Source organism: Varanus komodoensis, unplaced genomic scaffold (genome assembly GCF_004798865.1).
Source record: "Varanus komodoensis strain SLA01 unplaced genomic scaffold, ASM479886v1 scaffold10, whole genome shotgun sequence".
NCBI lineage: Eukaryota > Metazoa > Chordata > Lepidosauria > Squamata > Varanidae > Varanus > Varanus komodoensis.
The window spans coordinates 25,065,019-25,084,860 of NW_025335269.1; the positions used below are offsets into that span (position 1 = coordinate 25,065,019).

The 19,842-nt window shown below is 40.5% G+C and overlaps 1 protein-coding gene across 7 annotated transcripts in view; it reads right to left on the reverse strand.

The window, feature by feature from the left end:
• The window catches only part of RBMS3 (RNA binding motif single stranded interacting protein 3), a 515,412-nt gene that overhangs the window by 416,077 nt on the left and 79,493 nt on the right, over positions 1–19,842 (reverse strand). The window contains exon 2 of one of the 7 annotated variants that reach the window (XM_044417624.1): positions 1,066–1,371. The exons of the other annotated variants lie outside the window; for them this stretch is intronic. The gene's annotated coding sequence lies outside the window, so the exon portion shown is untranslated. The remainder of the gene's footprint in view (positions 1–1,065; positions 1,372–19,842) is intronic. 7 annotated transcript variants of the gene reach the window in all.

Below are 19,842 nucleotides of genomic sequence, written 5' to 3' on the forward strand. Positions count from 1 at the left end.
CCCACTGAACCAACAAAGAGTGCAAGATGGTGGCCCAGTTGAGTTTCATGAGATTATCTCTAATATATTCTCATCCCTGATCAGCTCACCATCTCTGCTGTACTGTTCCCACCCATAGGCATGAAGTGAAGAATCACACAGACATTGCCTTGCTGCAATGAATTAAATATCCCTGAGCTCTCCAGAATGCTGACTCACCACCAGGGATGAAACATAGAAACAGAAACAGGGTGAGTCAGACGGGGCCTCCTGGGCCATCTAGTCTGACCTACGGCTCCAGCCGACTCCGCTCACAGCATTCCCAACAAGGGTGTGTCTAGCCTGAATACACAGAGGAGACGGAAAGGTACAATGCTTGCAGAGGGTGACAAATCCAGAGCATAGTGGGAGGTTTTTCTTGTTGTTGTTACTGTTCATTTCAGCAATGGCTACTTGTGTTCTAAGTGTCAGACACAGATTTATAACAAACTTAATTCCAGAATATTTTATAATCCAACACTATTAAAGTGTTAGAAAAGAAAAGCTTGAATTTTATGTGCAGCATTAAATGCACGTGGACACTATTTTAGATGCTGATACATGAATTTATTTATGTATTTATTTAGGAGACTTCTATGCCGCCCCATTAGCCGAAGCCTCGGGGCGGCTCACAACCATGAATCAACTTCAATAGCATAATATAAATTAACAATATAAATTAAGTTGCCCTGAATCAATAATCTTCCTTTCTAATGGAAACACTATTATTATGAAACTGAAATTTAATTTTGGAAGTAAATTATAGTGTTACTTCTACAGCTACTCCCACAGAACTAGAAGGAATTAAACTTCTAGTAAGATAAAATATTGTGACACTTGCTTACTTAATTAAGAATGAAAGAGCAGCAATGTCAGAACAACACTTCAACGAACTCCACCAATTTGGTAAGCATTCATCATTAGTGAAAACTGGAATTCTCTGCTCTCTTTAATAATCTCCACTGACCAATTTTTGGTCAGCTATGTTAGTCCTACATCTAAGACTCATTCAATAAAAAGCCTTTCTGTGTATGTGGTGGTACTTACACACAATTCACCTCTTTGGACTTCAGGAGACAGAGAGCTGTTGTCAGTGTCAGAAATCTGGTGCTGATTCTGGTTGTGCAGATGTCGCAAATACGCACAATTTTCATATGATGCTGGTTCTAGGATTAATCTCACTTTGGCTGCCTCTTTAAAGCATTCTTAAAATTCTATGTTATCCATGTGCCTTGTGGACACTCCTAAAACACCAGGCATAGATTTATAGAGTTGTACAAGTAGGCAAAAGCATTGGTTTGCTCTTGGAAATCTTGTATATCTTCTTCAGTGGGTCAGTGGCACATGTGGCATCTGTGTAAACAAATGAACAAAATTGTACAACAGGAAAGATACTCCTGAGAATTTCATTTCCATATTGCACGACTTTCTGTATCTCTTCAAGGCTTGATGCATTTGGTATTCCACTTCACACCTCACTTGGCTTCCACTGTTGTCATACCCTCAATTTGTGTTCAGCTCTTACATTTATTCCTCTTTATTTTATATCTGGCTCCTTTAGATGGCAGCATTTCTGATCTCATATTTTTCTCTCTTTTTGTAGAATGTTAATTGGTAATAGTAATATTAATAATATCATTAATAATAATTTATTTCTATACCACCCAATAGCTGAATAATTGCCAAAAAAATAAATACAACTTTTAAAAAATCCACTGGTTAACAGCAACAGTATGGCCACATACCAAGAACACAACTACACGTAGAAAAAAAATTGTTTATATGAAGACTTGGGTTAAGCTTTGAAGATCTACATGGGGTGTTGCTATAACACAGGTTGGGCAAGGCAAGGTACTAAAAGGATCTGAGGCTCAGGCACACAGGACAAACACAAGCACACACGTTGGAAATGTTTACTTAAATATGATCTGCATGTATATATAAAAGAGACTGTGGGACACACCTACTCCAAAAGTGAAATGCATGGACAGGGCAGAAGAAGGCATTTCATGCTGGGGGGGGGGGGGCACAAAGGCTCAGGCAGAACCATGCACAGGTAAGGGAGATAAGCTGAAGTATAAGTGGGCAAAAAGCCAGCTAACTCGGGAGATCAGATCTAAAAAAGATTATCAGGCACACTTTACCATAATTGTAACACATGGCCTGGAAGGAAGGGTGGTTGAGCACATGGCTTCCCAGAGATTCTGGGCTCCAAATGAAACATTCACGGCTCCATCTCTAGCCACCTGCTGCCTAATACTTGTGCAAAAGGTTTTGGGAGCTGCAACTCATTAATGAGGGAGGACATAATATTTGAGCCAACCCTGGAACAACAACAGTAGGAGTTGGGGATCCTCAGCAGTACATTAAAGTAAAGCAGATAGCTCCTCTAATTGTAGTAATAAATCAAGGAATCAATTAACTTTAAAATGATACAATATTTCTTAGCAAAACAGCTTGTTACCTAAGTAGTTATCAAACCCAACTTTTCTTCCAAATCCTGAGAGTTTTTATAGTCAATGAATATAGTCCAAAATGTCTCAGCCCTATAGAACATATTTGTTGCTTGTAGTCAGAACCTAAGAATGTGCCAAAATTAATCACACGGCATCCTCATCATCCACACACCCCACTCTGAACTGAAAATTTTCAATTTGATTTTGTGAATTCAAACATAATCAAAAAGGCTAACAGAAATAGTTAAAATGCAGTAACTTGGGATACATGAGAATGTATAGTTGTGAATTCTGATAAGCAATGATTTAGATGTGTCCTTTGTTTAGCAAATGAAACAGAAACAGCTAAAAGAATGCATTTCCTCCCCCCCCCCCGCTTTTTTTTGGAACATGCATGTGGTACTGCAAGGGGACACTAGTGAAAGTCTGTGCACAGTGTTGGATCCAATCTCTAAGCTACGTCTCACGAACTACGGTGGGCAGATTTTTGGTTTGGAGGGTTACTTTCTTTTTCATTTTTTGCCATAGCTCTGAGGTTCACCAGACACAGATGCAAAATGGCAGCATGGGGCAGAGCCAATTGCAGTTAATTGCAGCATCCCATAATGATTCATACACTGAGATGAGCTGTCTGTAACAATGCAATTTGCAAAACATAATCCATTGAGTTGTGTCTTGATGGTCCGCTTTTAAATGTAACCATCCAGTATTTGTTTTGCTTTTCAAAGGCACGCACATGGTTGTCCTAATTTCAGAATTTTATTCCTCCAGCCTACCAATATTTAAATAAAAAATGTGAACTAAGTGAACTAGTTATTATTTGGATGCAAGTCCAACTGAAATCAGAACTAACTTCTGAATAAACTAGACAGGCTGTGACTATATGCATTAATTCAGGTGCCATTTTACTTCGTCCCTCATCTGCTGTATGACCCAGGGTTCTAGTTTTCATGATTCCTGAAGAGGTAAGTTTTATCAAGTTTCACCTCAGACACCTGGGAAGAACAAAATAGGTATGCAGCTAATGCTGGAAGTCGACTACTTCCAGGATGGTGGAGGGATCTCATGAGGTTCCATTTCTGCAATTGATCTTCCCACCTGGGGGGAAGGAGGGGAATAGAGAGAAAAAATCCTTCCCCCTTGCAATTTGCATTGCCTGTAAAAATGCTACAGTTTCCCTCCAAGGATGGTGCACAGATCAGTTCAATCTACTCCTTTCCATGCCAGGTGAGGAACAGATGGAGGATTTTTGCATCTCATTTTTGAAGCCTTCTATTAAGCCTCTTGAGGTTGAAAGGAAACAAAACACATGGACAGGAGAACAGAGCAGTTTGGTTTCTGCTGGGAAAAGTAACTGTTCCTTCCCTATCACCCATTTTCAGAAAATGCCTGCCTACAATCTGATGGAAAAGCAAGCTGCAGTTTTGCAAATGAGACTAATGTTGCTGTTTTATCTTTTTGGTTTTTAGATAATTTGATTAATTCAAAGCAAAGCAAAAAAATCAGTTATTTTCGGGTTTCCTGAAATACAATTTAAAATATCATAATAAAAGAACAAGATAAAATAACAAAATCCATAATTCAATAAAATATATTAAAAACATTGTGATTAGTCAGAATGGTCTAAGTAATACCATAGACATGCCAAAAAAGGAAGTTTTTTTGCCAGGCATCTAAAACTCAGCAAGGTAGGTACCTGGTGAAATGAGGTAAAATGATCCATAGTTGGGATGCTGCTATGGAAAAGACCCTCTTCCTTGCAGCCACACCCTTAACCTCCTTGGTGGAAGGAACTCTGAGGAGGGTCTCAGCTGATAACTTAAGCAGGGATATATGGAGTAAGGCGCTCTCTAAGAGAATCAACATTTTGCTGTGAGGATCAGAACTGACCTGCTCGCAGACAGTTACACTTCTCAAATGAACAAACTCTAATTGTCAGCTCAACAAAAATATCAAAATGCTGAGTCTGTTCAGACACTATGGTCAGCATCTGAGATGCCACCTTTCAGTGAGGATCTGAGGATGGTAACAAGAGAGAGGCTTTCTCAGTGGCAGCCCTCCGTTTATGGAATGATCTCCACACTGATGCCAACTCTATCATCATTTCTGGAATCCCCACATTCAGTACTGCTATTTCCACATAAGCACTCCTGTAGACTTTTCCTTCTAGATCATTGTCACAAACCACCTTATCTAAAATCTCAGTCCCTAATCTTCTCAATCTTCTGCCTTGTGCAATTTTTCCTATAAACCAAAACATGCCTAGGGCCTAAAATGCCCTTCCCCATAGTTCCATAAGCTTTTATATTTCCAAAAACAAACAAACAAACAAACAAACAAACAAAGGAACTAAAGAGGGTTTAGTAAAGATCACCTTGGTCAATTTTGAAAGCTAAGATTCAGGCTAAAGCATCCAGCAAACATAATTAAAATCCATCAAGTGAAATCTTTTCTATTTTCTCTTTTAGTTAGTAGGCCAGACAATTGTCAGGCAGAGAAAAAGGTCAATGGGCCAATATTTTACTGCTATGTATACCCTCAGGAAGGATTAAACCTTAAATGACCTGTACTTGCTAAATGCTGAAAGATATTCTTATACCTCCCATGGGAAACATTCAGACAGAATGAAGCCTTTCATATACAGCATTTTTTTTTTTTTGCCTGAGATGCTTTTGTCTGGGGTAACAAAATGACCCCTAATAGTGAATAAGGCTAGTTTTTTTGTTGATCCCTGTTCTCCCAGGCATGATGGCACGATGGGGCATTTATGTTAGCTACTTTTAGAAGGTCTAGTGGCACTAAAATTGTGCTTGTTAAATGATTCTTACAATTTTGTGCATTGGCATATACATATGCTGTTTTGTGGGTATTTTATGTTATTTTTATTGTATACATGGAGTGAGCTTTATGCATTGTTGTGCACAACCCACTGAGCTTTGGGTAGGATAAAAATAACACAAGGAAACAAATAAAGTGCTGTAATTTGAAAAAAAAATATGGTCTTCCTTTTTAAGTTACAAATTAATGAATGGGACGGATAATGAATGAAACCATGCCAAGCTGATACTAAGTGGAAAGACACATTCAAGTGAAAATATCTAAATACAGATCATTGCTGGCAACTTATCTACCAAACACTTCTATTTTGCAAGTCCTTGCAAAGGAAAGCCCCTTCCCCTCCTCCAGGTGCTCCCCACCCATTCTTCAAAACATAGTCAAGCAAGGCAATTGCAAAGGAATGCAGCACTTCTCTTCATGTCTGCATTTACTGGAGGGTATGCAGTGTGTGCACTGGAATGAGCCCTACATTTTGAGCACAGAAGTGCTCTAAAGTACAAAGCTGAAAAGCATTGCTCACCAGCCACAATTTCTAGCATGGTTTCAAGATGAGTAATTTGGCTAGCATTTGCTGCCTGCATCCTACATTCTTGGTTTAAAGAGTGATTACAATGAGGTCTAGAGCATCAACATGCAATCCACAACACATTTTTGTCTGCCCTGCTCCCAAGACCACCCATAATGCCAGTTGGATTTCTTTTAGCATCATAAAAGTGCCTGTCAAACTGGGAGAATAGCGCCAAGACAAGAAACTAAATGAAAGATTCCAAAACATAGTATAAAACCTAGTGTCACGTCATTCACTGTCTTACAAGAGGAATTCATAGTAGGCTATAAAAAGAAGGGTATTGTAGCTGGCAGCTCTCCACAAGTCTTTACAATTAACAAGCTAGCTCATTGTCAGGGTTGTTATCTAAATTACAGCCTAGGCTTTCCTGCTAACATATTTTCCGACTTTTAAAAACACTATATTGTACAGTGCTTGGTACAAAGAAGCCTTTCTTTAATGCACATTAATTCCTTGTTTTCCCATTTTAAAAAGTTAACTGCTGTAACTATAGCCTTAAGCAGCAGAGAAAAGGGACTGACTAGACCGAACTGCGAGGGAGGGGAAAAAAGGAACGGATATTTTTGTTATTGTTTGTCTTCTTTTGAAGTGGTGGCAATGCAGAGGGAATTTGACTCAAAGGTTTTATTTGTGACATGCTTAGATCAAAACGCCCACAGCACTTTGGGCCTTGGGAAAGATCACATAAAGTAGCACATTTGAACTCTTGGAACTCAAACCACCCGCTAGCCTCCTTTTATTAATGGACATTGATAAGGTTGATAGCAGCCACTTGTTGGATTTGTCCTTACTGGAATTGCAGGTCGTGCCTTTGAACAGAAGGCTCCGTACACTCCAGAACTCAGGATTAAGCAAAAGCCAAGAATGATTTATTTATGTATTTTGCTTAAGATCTTTATGCTCCACTGTTCAGTTAAAAAAAGAGTACACTTTCAAGGCAGCTAACAGAAGAATTGAAAAGCGTGTTAAGCTAAAAGAAACACATTGATAAAATTAATTTTGATCATAGAAAGGGGAATAAGCCTGAGTTAGACCATCTCTGCAAAAGCACAACCAAAATTACCAAGGGGCTTAAACAACTCATCTACAAGGAAAAGTTTTAACATCTGGGGCTGATTAGCTTAGAAAAATGGTGTGTAATAGGAAACCTGATAGAGCTGCATAAAATTACATTAATTTTAGAAGCACCAGATAGAGACAAGTTTTCCTCCTCTCATACTAGACCAGGGATCATCCCATGAAGCTGAATACTGGGAGATTCAGGACAAATAAAAGAGTGTACTTATTCAAAGGCACTTCAGCTATGGAATTCACTACCATAAAATGCAATGATAGTCACCAACTTGGCCAGCATAAAAACGGATCAAATAACGTCATGGAAGATACGGATCTACTAGTCCTGATCTACATGTCACTTCCAGTATCAGAGGCAGTGTGAAGAAATGCAATGTCTATAATCATTTGTCTACTGTAATGTTCTAGTGCAAATACCTTCCATGACTGGCAACTGCTTCCCAGAGTTTCTGGTCATTACCTTTCCCAGTTCTTCCTAAAGATGGGGGGCCAAACAACCTTGAACCTTTGCATGCAAAGCATTTTCTGTGTCACTAAGCTACAGCCTGTCCTTTATGAGCATGAAAGCACATTTTAAGCTGGTAGTCAAATATATACCAGCAGTTTGAATGAGTAAGCGATGAAATAGAAGATGAGGGAACAGATACAGGCAGGGGACATGGCTGCATGCTGCAATGGTGAAAAATGCACAGCTTGTAACAACCCTTTTCTAATTTGTCTTTACTAAACCATAAAGAGCTGTGTCTTACTGCTAAATCTACAGGACCTTTCTTTTACATTCCTATGAACTTCTGTTTGTTAGGATTTAGGACTTCAGTTACAGGTGAAGCAAATGAACATGCTCAAGCCTTAAGAGCAGAAGAGACAATGAATGAATCCGTCCTGGGAACATGGCCTAGCAGTGGAGCCACAAAATAATGAGAACTGTGCATGTATAGTGAACCCACCTACTTCCGTCAAAAGAGGCCTTTGGGTTACTTCATATCCTCAGCCTTTGGATCCAGCTTCTTAAGGTGGTACATCCACATAAAAGCTTTCTGAATGCATGGTCACTGATCCCTCCCCTTCCTTTCTCACACCCATCTCCTTGGATACTCACAATAAGCAACGTTTCTTGTTGCCTGCCTTGTCCTCTTTGAGTAAGGAAAGATGCTACTCAGAAATTCACTCTCATCTATGATCCTCAAATTTTACCTCTTCAAGCTATTCTCTTCAGGAGATGTTGCTACTGACAAGTTCTGTGCTGCAGTAGAAAGCTCTCTAGTTTTAAGTAATGTTTCCAGTTCAAAATGATAAAAATCTAAGCCTCATAGTTTACTGTGTATTATCCACTAACACAGAAAAACAGACAAAAACAAATAAGAACAATTTCTCCCCATCCTTCATGTTTGCTTTCTGTATTATGTATAGTGTACTATACATAGCAAATACATCTTTGTAATGTGTCTTAATAACAAATAAAATCCCCAAAATTAATCTTGTTCGAGAGTCTACTAAAACATCTTCTGCAAGGAAAATCCTTTTCCTTGCCTATCATTTTTAGAGCACGAATCCAAACTAATCCTGCTGCTTCCATTACATTATTTTGTCCCTTAGAAATTGTAACACTTGAAAAAGATTAAGTGTTCTCATATGAAAGCCAGACAGTTATTTAATTCATTTTAAATATCATCTTCTTTTGCAGTGTCTTTCTACAGGAAATTGCTGTATCATATGCTTTTACTAAAACGGAAAGGTCCTTTCAATACAAATAAGTCCACAAATACTATTAAGGCACAATCCTATGCATGTAGTTGTAAGATTTTCTTCTAACACACATCTGCATTTTCTAACCACATGTTCTTGAGTTAATCATTTGTATCTCATCCACTATCCGTTTTTATGGACTAATTTGAATAGTTTTACCCCAAAATGTATCCATGGGATTTCTCATTTGATTTTATACACTTATTTCCCTGGTCTTCAATCCAAAGGGTTTGCAAGTGGCTCATAATGAAGCACAAAAAATCAATAAAAATAAACTAACCTATACAACTTGAAAGTCTAATATGGCTTGTGAGGAGTAAAGGAGGTTTTTCAATAGGCACCACTTGATTCCTCTCTAGGGAAAGAATTTGAGAGACAGTAAGTGGGTTCACACTGTGGAAACCACAGAGGCATGGCTTGTCACATGTCTGAACCCAGCATCCATGGTGAAGCATGGCACATTTGGCCTCCATGGAACCATGAGGTAAAAAACCACTTGTTGTAAAGTTTCCACACTTCACTACGGGGCATTTCTGTGTCTGAACACAGACACCATGGTTCCATGTGGTTCCATGCATTCACCATAGAGCAGGAACAGCCAAGGCTGCGGGAGACCCCTTTGCCTGTATTTGTCCAAATATGGCTGGCAACTGCTGAGTTGCAGGCAGCAGCACTGTGATTGGCTGCTCAGGGTTCCTTTTCTGCCTTACCAGCATGCGGCTTTCAGATGCCCAGCCATGATGAAAGGACCTTGCTGGCAGTGAAGCATCATGCCGTGGTGCCTCCAGCGGCAATGAGCATGGAAACAGCCATGACTGGCAGTCCAGTCTGGTCTCTGCACTTTACTTGAATGGCACTTGGAAAACATTGTATGTCTCTGCTAGCTGAGCAGCTGGAAATCCCCTCTTGTGAAGGCTGCCTTGCACATGAGAAGAACACGGGCTGCGCACAAACATGGTCATCTGGGTGATCACCCTGAAAAGCCCATGTCTCCTGTTCTGTCTCACACCATCCTCTCTGTTCTTACCTTGTTTCTAACATTCCTGAGGACCACCAACAAGCCCTGCTCTCCCACCCCGCCACACTGCAGGACACACACATTCCCTAAGGCCCACACTGATGTCCTGCACATGGCACAAAGCAAATCAGAGTGGGAAGTGCTCCTACAGTGCTCCTCTAGAGCAACAGTGCTACTCTAATGAGTAGGCAATTGCAGTGGTGAAGAGCCACAAACAGAAAAGCAACTGGCTGTGCGCAAGCCCAAGGGAGTGTGTGGGTGAGGGAAAGAGAGGATGCAGACACCCCAGTATTGATTTTCAGGCACAGGCTGATGGGATGCCAGCTGCCATTAGGAGGAAAGATGGGGAATCATGGAAACCACACGCATGTCTGAACCTGAGACGCAATAGATACTATGCCACACGGTCACCACATAGGATGGCTTAGTTTTATGTGAGAATGCACCCAATGTATCACAACCAAAGAGATCTTATTTCATTCATTACCTACCTTACCATAGGAGTAAGGTAGGCCCATTTCAGCTTAATGTTTCTCACCCATTTCTAATCTGGTGAATGGAATGATTGGAAATGCACCAAGTCATCAATCTCTATGAAAGACAGCAGTTTGTGCAGACTTTAAACTACTAATGGAATTTGCTCAAATAAACAACCCAAACCACGTAGTTTTAGTGCTATTAGTATGAATTCTAATTTACACAATTTGTGCAAACTTCATTTGTGCAAACTGGATAATTCTGTACAAATTGTGCCCATCTTAGAAAGAGAATTTCATGTGCTTGCCCAACATACATTACAGCAAGTTGACACTGGCACAGAGCTAACAAACTAGAATCCAGGGCGTGATCTCACCCCCTCATCAGATTCTTCATACATCCCTTCCTCGCCTTCTAAGATGGCAAAGCTTGGAGAAGAACTTCTAAGGATGATTACAATACCCAAGCAGTCACGAAAAGGTGATTATGTGGTTGCTTGGTCCTAAGCCAGGCAAGAAACAATCCTATGACACCTAGGAACTGTATTATACTTCAGATTTCCAGATCCAGACCTGGAGACAGAGATTTGGCCTCATAGCTAGAAGTTAGAGCTCCAACCCTCCCCACATAGATGGTATGAAAAGAACTTTCTGAGGCTAGATGGGTTAAAGATGGGTTAAAGAAGGGATTTGGGAGGCAGAAATGGCAAGAGACTGGAGCAGCTAGAATACAAGGTAGCCTGAAGCTTCTGCAGCATCTTTCTCTCCCCCTCTGAGGCCCCATTACAAGGCAGCTGAAAAAGACCATCCAGCAAAAATCCAGAGCAGGATAATAGTGCTTCCACCACTCTGCCCATTCTGCATAGGACAAGTGTGAACCTCCGAGTTTACAGACTTACATTCACCCCCATAGGATTATGCCCTTAGAGCTTTAAGACACATCACTTTGACTTGGAAGTATTAGTTATGTGTGATTTTCTAATTTCTCCAAAACTAAGTTTTATTCTGTCCCGTTTCTATATCCACATGACCCGTTTCTATATCCGGCATGGAAACTCATGTATTATCATGCACATTTTTCAAAATGTACCTATTTGTATGCATTCTTACAGTGATATCCCTTAAGATTAAGCAATCTTTTGCATTTCTCTTTACACAATTCTGTGCATGGTTGCCCGTACTTTAAGTTGCCCCAACATATAATCTAAGTCCTTCTTGCTAAAGCTAAAAAAAGAAAGAGCCTTAGCCAGGTTTCCTTTCCCTTCAAACTATTTTCCCCTTCATTTAAATGAACAGAAAAAGCAGTTCTTATTTTGGCACATGAGCATGGATCAGCTTCAGTGAGTAGCTACCAAGAGCCCAGAGGCTCAAAAGGACACAGCCCTTCCCCTAGAGGAGATACTGCCAGAGCTGGGCTGATGCTGTGGCAGTAGTCCCTGTTCCAGCCCTTTCCCTAGCCCCCCTCTTTCTTCTCCTGCCAGCCCTATTGGTAAAAGAAAGTCTTCCAGCAGCCAGCCAGGCAAGCCTAAAAAGCTCCATTTCAGAAGGGCATCTCCATCTCCATCATCTCCATCCTTTCATTCTGAAGAGCAGTCCTCCGAACCAGATACTGACTTTTTTAGGGGGATAACAAATGAGAGCACAGGATCAACAGAGGAGTAATATTGTGAAATGGAGTATAAATGCTTTAATACTTACTTAAAAACAACTGTAACATGAACTGGCTAAAGGCTTTGCCCAAGGAAAAAGAGTTAATTGACAAGAAGAGCAAATTGTTACAGTTGCCGGGTGTTTGCTCAGTGAGATACTGGTGCCAAAGTTTGAGGGAAGACCAAATAGGCTCTTGGTATGCAGAAGGCAGGGTTATGCTAAATTATACACAAGAACAAGACAATGCACACTCTCAAGGACAGGACAGGAGATTGGGGCACTAATGGCAAATGATCCTCAACTGGGATCCATCACACACTGTCACCTCATGAGTTATCTGATCAAGATTGTGGGGAGGGGAATAAAAATGAGAGCCTGAACGGGGTCAGGGTACTTCTTTGAGGAGAGGTTGTACTCTTGCTACCAGATTCTTTGCTGAAGAATGCTGTGCTACCCTGTGTCATTGATCTGTACAACTGGTATAGTATCTGAAGGTGTACAGCTAGTCTAGGTGAAGCTCTGTTATTCTGGGTCTGAAGAGAACAACCAGATTGAGGGCTTGGGGGTTGCACTGGCTGTGAAGTGTATAATTGCTGCTCTCCAAATCTCCAGTACTTTTGTGTGTATTCTGTGCCTTGTGTGCTTTAGCTGTGTTATTACCCTCCACCCCCTATCTTTTAACCTTTTAATAAATTCCATTTTTTCTAATACTTGGGCTGTTGTGTGCTGAATCCAGTGCCTGCTCCAGGATTTAGGACCAGGAAGGTCTGGGTGGAGATAAAAGCCAGTTGACCACGGGACTGGGGAATCCTGGGCGGCTATCCGTGATAACGTTTGAAAAGCTTTGGACCAAATTAGTTACTCTCAGATCATTTCTGAGACCTATTCCTTGCCATTGTACTAGTGACTTCCTTCTGTCCCTTCCTTGGCAGCCATTAATCAGGGGCACAATTTCAGAGATTAAAAACCCTTTTGATTAAATAATTATATGGCTAGAATAATTAAACACTGTAACTCTGCTTATGCATTAATTTGAACTGGCCGCTCATACCTCTGAAATGCCTTATGAGGTTGGACTGCGTGTTTCACACTTCATATTTTTAGTTTTAGTTAGTCTGCTCCTTCATATAGATCAATGTTTATACTTGACTCAGTAGTTAAATCTATATTCATTGTGAGAACTTGGTGCAGGGAAGTGTAGGGGAAGATTTTCTTGTTGAGTGTAAAAAATTCCGGTTGCATGCTGTATATCTGAAATTGCCCTGAGACAGCTGTATATGAAAACAGAGCAATAATTATATATCTGGGCTGTAAAAGTGACTTTTAGTTCAAACTGCTTTGTTTGCTTTTTCCAAATAGGGTTCCTATTTTTGAAATATAATCTGATTAGGAAAATCATCTGCTTTAACGATTATTAGTGTTAACTAGTAGCATAGCAATTAAAAAATTCAGATCTGTTATTATAATATGCTTAATCCTTCCACCTTTCCGATTTGTTTCATTAAAACCTGAGGAAACTCAGCACCCTGTAGACAATGCTGCTTTCCAAAATCTCCCTGCCTTATTAGCACCATTGTCAAATAGCTCACCTGCATAAGGATAAGTCTGAGTAGCTTTGTCAAGCGTTCCGTTGCCAGAGCAGCAGAGGCACAGCCATGCATCTGGCTTAAAAGAAAGCAATGCCTTGGCAGTCTGTCTGACAGACGGACCTATGATAACAAGGAAGAGGGCTTAAGGGAAAACTTCATTTGTCCAGAACAAGGTAATTTGAGCCTACAAGAAAGAGATTCTTCCCCCTTTCCTGCTAAACAGTCCAGAAGATTCCTAACAACACTTGGGACCTATAAGCTTCACTCAGAGAGGCCTTGTCGGCAATGAGAGACATGCTGTTTCACAACTTTAACTGACTGGAGTGTGAGCATCTTATCACACATTTTCATTTGGACCACAGCTTCAGAGATACAATCTCACCACCTATATTAATGCAGCCAGTCAGTGTAGCATTATTATCACAGCTTGCAGTGGGGTGAAACTTTTCTATAATAAAGAGCAGCATTAGCTGCATGGTGAATAAATCCAGCTGGAAGGGAAATACATCAAAGATCTCCCCCTGCAACAGTGCCAGGTATTGCTGGTTCTAACTCTTTCCCCTTTGTTGAATCTTTCTGATATGAAAAGACTTTGCTTAAGGGAAATTCTCTTTCTATCAAATATCATTTACTCATAATTATAGCCTATCAGCCTACCACATTTCTGATCACTGCATCACCATTGAGCTTTATGTTTCCCAAACCACCCCCTTTCCTTATATCTCATCCCAAAGGTTGAGCTCCAGTGATTTTAACTTGTAACTGGCAGCAGTTTCTAAAATCTGCTCATGGAATGAAAGGAGTCCAGCTTTGCAGCACAGCTTATAAGCATCACAGAAATAGGGCCATATGTATAGAAACCACAAGGATTCCATTCAAGGCATGGGAGGAATATAGTGGAAAAGAGGAGGAAAAACATCCAGCAAACAGACTATTATGAAGCATTAATAGAATTAAGAGAGCATCAAAACAGCATGTTTCAGAGATCTGTGGCAGCAGTCTGCTTCCATTTCTAGCTACTGTGATCAGTATAATTAATATAGTTAATAGAAGCAAAAGGATTCCTAAACATACTTCTGCTATTCTGTTGCCACTGTCTTGCCGACTGAAACTGCAAGATTTCTTCCGGTGGTGATATTACCATTGCATTAGCACCTTCATAGCTTAGTCATCTATTTGGAATGCATTTATGGTCCATACGTATCCTATAGTACCATCTTGAGCCTGCTCATTAGGTTAGAGATAGCACTGGGTTACATTTTTCAATCTCTACTTTCTATAACTTGTTGGAGGGAAGGGGTAAAAAGGAATTGCACCAGAAATCGTGAGAATTTTTTTTGGGGGGGGGTGAATTAGAAGCCAACACAGAAATGGGTACACACATTTTTCAGTTTGCCATTTTTATCCTGTGCTGCATTTACTGCCGGTTTGGATGCTTGAACTTTCTGAGAAGGCATCTGGAGGACTTAAGCAGGTCTTCCTCCCTTTCCAGTGCTAAGGCCTGCAGAGTGAGGAGCTGTTTTTGTTTTAACAGGAAAAACCAAATGCAGAAATGCCCTCTTCAGCTTATAATAACTACAAACAGGAAACAATGCTACTACATAATTAAACAGACATACATTCACTTGATATGGGTTTTCACACAACGATTTTTTTCATTCTATATATATTTTGAGCAATTAGTATTTAGAAGATGGGAAATAATTATTAATGTTTCTATGATGTTCAAGGTGAGCAAAAATGTACCACAGATAAGATCTTCCCAAGAAATAATGAACACTTTGGAGGAACCTCATTTTTTTAAAGGCAATTGCTTTTGAAAAAGTTAACTTACTACTGATAAAACAGCTGACACCACTGTAAATGCTATATGCAATGTCAGCATAAACAGTCCTCTAAATTACTGTTACTTGGAATATTCCTCTCTCACACTTGAGGACCTATAATACTTAACATTAAGAACATCTTTCTACCTAGTAACTATCTTTCAAATGGCAGATTTCCAGTCACACCGCCATGTAACAGTACTTTGGCAAATGACTCATCCTCTACATCTGGATGTGAAACCCACCTAGTCTACAGAGCCTTCACGGCTTCCAAGCATCATTCCTACTCTTTCCTCAGGTCTGAAACTGGAGTTTTCAGCAGGGATGGAGAAGACTCATCAGGCTTGGTAAGAAGCCAGCCACTTCTTCCAGCGCTTGCTAAATGACAGCACATAGGGATTTGGACAGTGATGGGGGTCCAGGGAAAGGGGCTGTTCCTCCTATCACAGGCCTGGTCCTTTTCTGCATGCTGAGAGAGAAGCACAGAGGCAAGAAAGAAAAATGTGCAGGGGGCTATACTAGTGGGGTGTCCACATTCATTGACAGAATCCAGTCCATAGAGGGCCTTGCATTGGTGACTCCTACACACACACACCATCTTGGTGCAACACCCCTGATCTCTATATTAAGTCACAACAGGCCAACAGACCTATCACTTCAGCTGATATCAACAGACATTAACCATGTCGCTTATGAGCTGAATGTATGGATCACATAGGGTAGTCACTTCCTCGTAAAGGGACTGTAGCAGCTCAGTGGTAAGAGCACATGCTTTGCATCTAAGAAGTTCCAGGTTCAATTCCTGGCATCTCCAAACAGACAAGGTAAGAATCCCACTTTACAGCTTGGATAGGGGCTCCCACTCAGTGTCCACAGTACGTTCTAATCTACTGCCTTCTAAACATAAGGAGGCTATCATTTCCTGGCCAGCATGGTCACTGGCCAAAATACCACAGATTCCAATTTAAAGCAGGTTCTATACATCTTTAGAATCAAGCAGTGCATCTGTGTTATACTACTTAATTAGAGATTCATTACAAACTGGATTTCTAGACATTTCACCACTGCAAGTTTAGAGTATCTGAGATAAGTAAGATAGGTAAGCATAAGCCTTTTTTTGCTGGTAGATAAATCTCAGCTTTAAAATGCTTTCAGAGCTGCTCAGTTCTTGATAATTATCTGACTGTTCTTATTATACATTGTATCACCTGAAAGCCATCTGAAGCCACTAGGACATTTTAAAAAATCAGTTAGATGCTTAGGGGAAAACTAGCTTCTCAGGTAGGCAACCAAATAAGTGAAGATTTTTGTTGAAGTTTGCAGTTCGCAATCCCATTTTCTGCACAACTAACATGCCGAGGAAATGAAAGCCAGGTTCTTTAGATAATCAGACCTCTAAAAGTGCTTTCAGCCAAGACATGCCTGACAATATTAAGAAGGCTACCTGTAAATCTGTCTAGATGTACAGAAGATAAACAATCTCAGCTGCTGCACATTCCTGACAAATAAATACTAAACGGCAGTATCTCAACGCTTCTGTGATTACACATCCCCGCCTCAAACCCATCACCCACATTAGGTTTATTTCCTGCTACCTCGATCAAGTTACATGAAGGATTGTTTGATGAGCAAAACTGAAATTTGATCATTTTGAAAGCTTCCTTGCAGCTACAAAACCAGCCTTCTCCACCCTGTGCCGTTTGGAATCTGTGCTACTTGCCTGAATGAATTCTGTCAAAGCAAACTGTTGTTCACTCTGTTGTTCTGGGAAGACAGTGCACTGGTACTGCTTCAGTGACTACAGGGTTGATGGAATTATACCCAGTATAAGTATCCACTGAATCCCTTGAGCATGGATTCTGACTTCTGCTAGATTCACCCTGCATCTATGACAAGAACATAAATATCCAATATCCTCTTCCCTCTGGTTCTCACACCAAGGTCATGTTTGCATAGTTCCTTCAAGTTTTTTTTAAATAAATTTTAAGGCTGCAATCCTATATGCACTTAACTGGGAGCAGCTCCAATGAATGCAATGGGGTTTGTGAATAGGGTTTCACCTACTTAAGTTGCTTTAGCTCCTGGTTTTTGTCTCATTGAGGATGAATTTTATGACCAAGCAAATTTGATGGCGTCTGCTTGCATCCCATTTATATGATGCTATATTTCACATGGAAGGTTGTATGTAAACAGTGGCTTACCATATGGTACCCTTGTCTATTTACCATACCACTAAAACCTATCCAGTTGTACATTTCTGGAAGCAGCAATAAGAGATTCTGCTCCTTAAAATGATGCATATGAATGTGGCAAAATCAGTAAGTGGCTGGTTTTAACATGGAAATGCAGTGGAAGCAGCTTAGACTCAGATCTAATACTTTTCTTTAGGTTATGTCTTATGGTCTTTTTAGTCCTTCTCTTCATGGCATCATGGAACATGCTTGTATGTTCCCTTTTCTTCCTTGTTCAGGTTTCTTTAGTTCTGAACTTTCAAGAATCCAAGGATCTCTCTTTTGCCCGGATGCCTTGAATTTTTCAGCTTATCTAATAAAGTTTTCCTCATTGCTATATGACCTTCTCTCTCTACTTTTCATGATCTGTGGGTGTTTCCATATGGTCTATCCTGCATCCTCTTTTTTGTCTTTCTCTCCTATACAATTTAATTACCAATGACGTACAGCTTACAGTTGCTTAATCTTACTCAATGTTTGCCCTCACCCCTTCCTTAACTAAAATGTCTTATGAAATTGGATAAAACGATGCTTCTGCTTGCCTGTCCTTACACTTTCTTCTCCATTCTGTTCCTTTTCTAATAGGTAATTCAACTGTTAGTTCATAACCTCAGAGTAATCTTTGATCTTTTTTTCTTTTCTCCCCACATACCCCACTCAGTAGGTATAAATGTGTACTTTTCATCTTTGTAATATCTGCAAAAATGCCCTTTTCTCACTTTTGAATGATTCATCTAAAACTCTTGCTCACTCTTCCATTATCTTGAACACTAACCACTCTTTCCCCTGGCCTTTCTGATTTTTTAGCCTGCCTAATTGTTCATATCCTTGTATACATAATATCCCCTTTCCAGTTTCTATTCTGTTTAAACCAGGGCTGATCTGAACATCTGCCGCTGCAGAACTTCACATTCTTCACTGGGGTTTCTGGAAACCAAAGATCCACCCAACATTCAAGAAAGGAAGACAGACATTTCAGTGTGAGGGGAAGAGGTCTGAGATGGTAGAAACTTACATTTGACAAGGTGGTCCTGAAGAAATGGTTTTCTCCCAGCACCAGGAACCAAATGAGATCACCACATAGCAATTTCCCAGTACAATTCATAAAATGAGGTTTGTAGGAAGGGATCCCAAGCTGCTCAGGTAGACTCATCTGATTCTGAAGAGGCAGGAGGGGCAGAGATGGGCAGATGACATGGCAGTTTCAAGGTTACCTAGTGAACATCCTCCGGTAGAGCATGGGAACTAGTCCATCTTAGAAAAGGATGGAGACATTTTGGAGCTGTAGAGGAAGGCAGTGGAGAAGGTGCTCCTTGACATACTCAGGAGACAACAGAGGAAATGAGCAACCACTTACAAAGTGTCTGGCATTCCCACTGTCTAGACCTCAAGCAGCAGGAGCTACCCTGAGGGTGGGAGTGTGAAGCTTTTCTGAAATGGATGGTGGGAGGGAATGTTTCAGTTTGGATTCAGTCCTTCACATGAGCAGATGTTTCTCCCACATCTCAAAGAGAACACTGATTTATACTGTTTTGCAACCTGCAAGCTGTAATAAAACAACTATGCTTCTAAACTCTCATCTGTATCAGCTAAAGAAGAAAACAGAGAAAGAGGGAGAGAGAGAGAATTCTGTTCACAAGAGGGTTCGAAGAACCAGAAGCTCACTGGTTCAGCAGCTCACTCTTAATTAAAAGAAATGGGGGATGGAGAAGAGCCAAAGGCCAGCCAGCCACTTCATGAAATAGTAACCCCAAAAGAGCTGCATCCTCTGTGAGAAGCCCACAAACCTTGGATAAATTCTTCACACAATTACACTGAAGCACAAAGGTCCAGCAAAGGGGGGAAGATAGGTTGCAACCAACCCTAAGCTAAAGTTCTTCTATTAACTTCTAAAGCTCTTCTTTCCACTTATCTGTTTACCCTTTTCTCTGTGTCCCTTTGTGCTCCCCTCTGATACCTTTGTTGTCAATAAAGGCAAGATTGTCTTTCACAGTATCCACATTTTCCCTTCCTGTCTCTACCAATTGAACCCAGTACTTCTGACACCCATCCATCCAGCTTCTTCCACTGATGTATTAAAACTTACCCTTTTACTCTGGAATGTAACCGTTCGTTAACATGCTGCTGTACCCTCCATTGCCCTTTGATATTGTGATATTTCTCACATTCTAAGCCCAAGGATATGAGGCATGTCTTATTTCAGCTTTATATGAAAGGCACAGTCTTTTTAGGTACTTCAACAACAACATAGTGCTTGGCCGTTTAGAATCTACCCTAGCACAGAAGAATAGCCATGTCTTTTTGGGGAACAAGTCTCCCCAAGTTCCTGACTTCTTCCCTCAAGTTATCCAG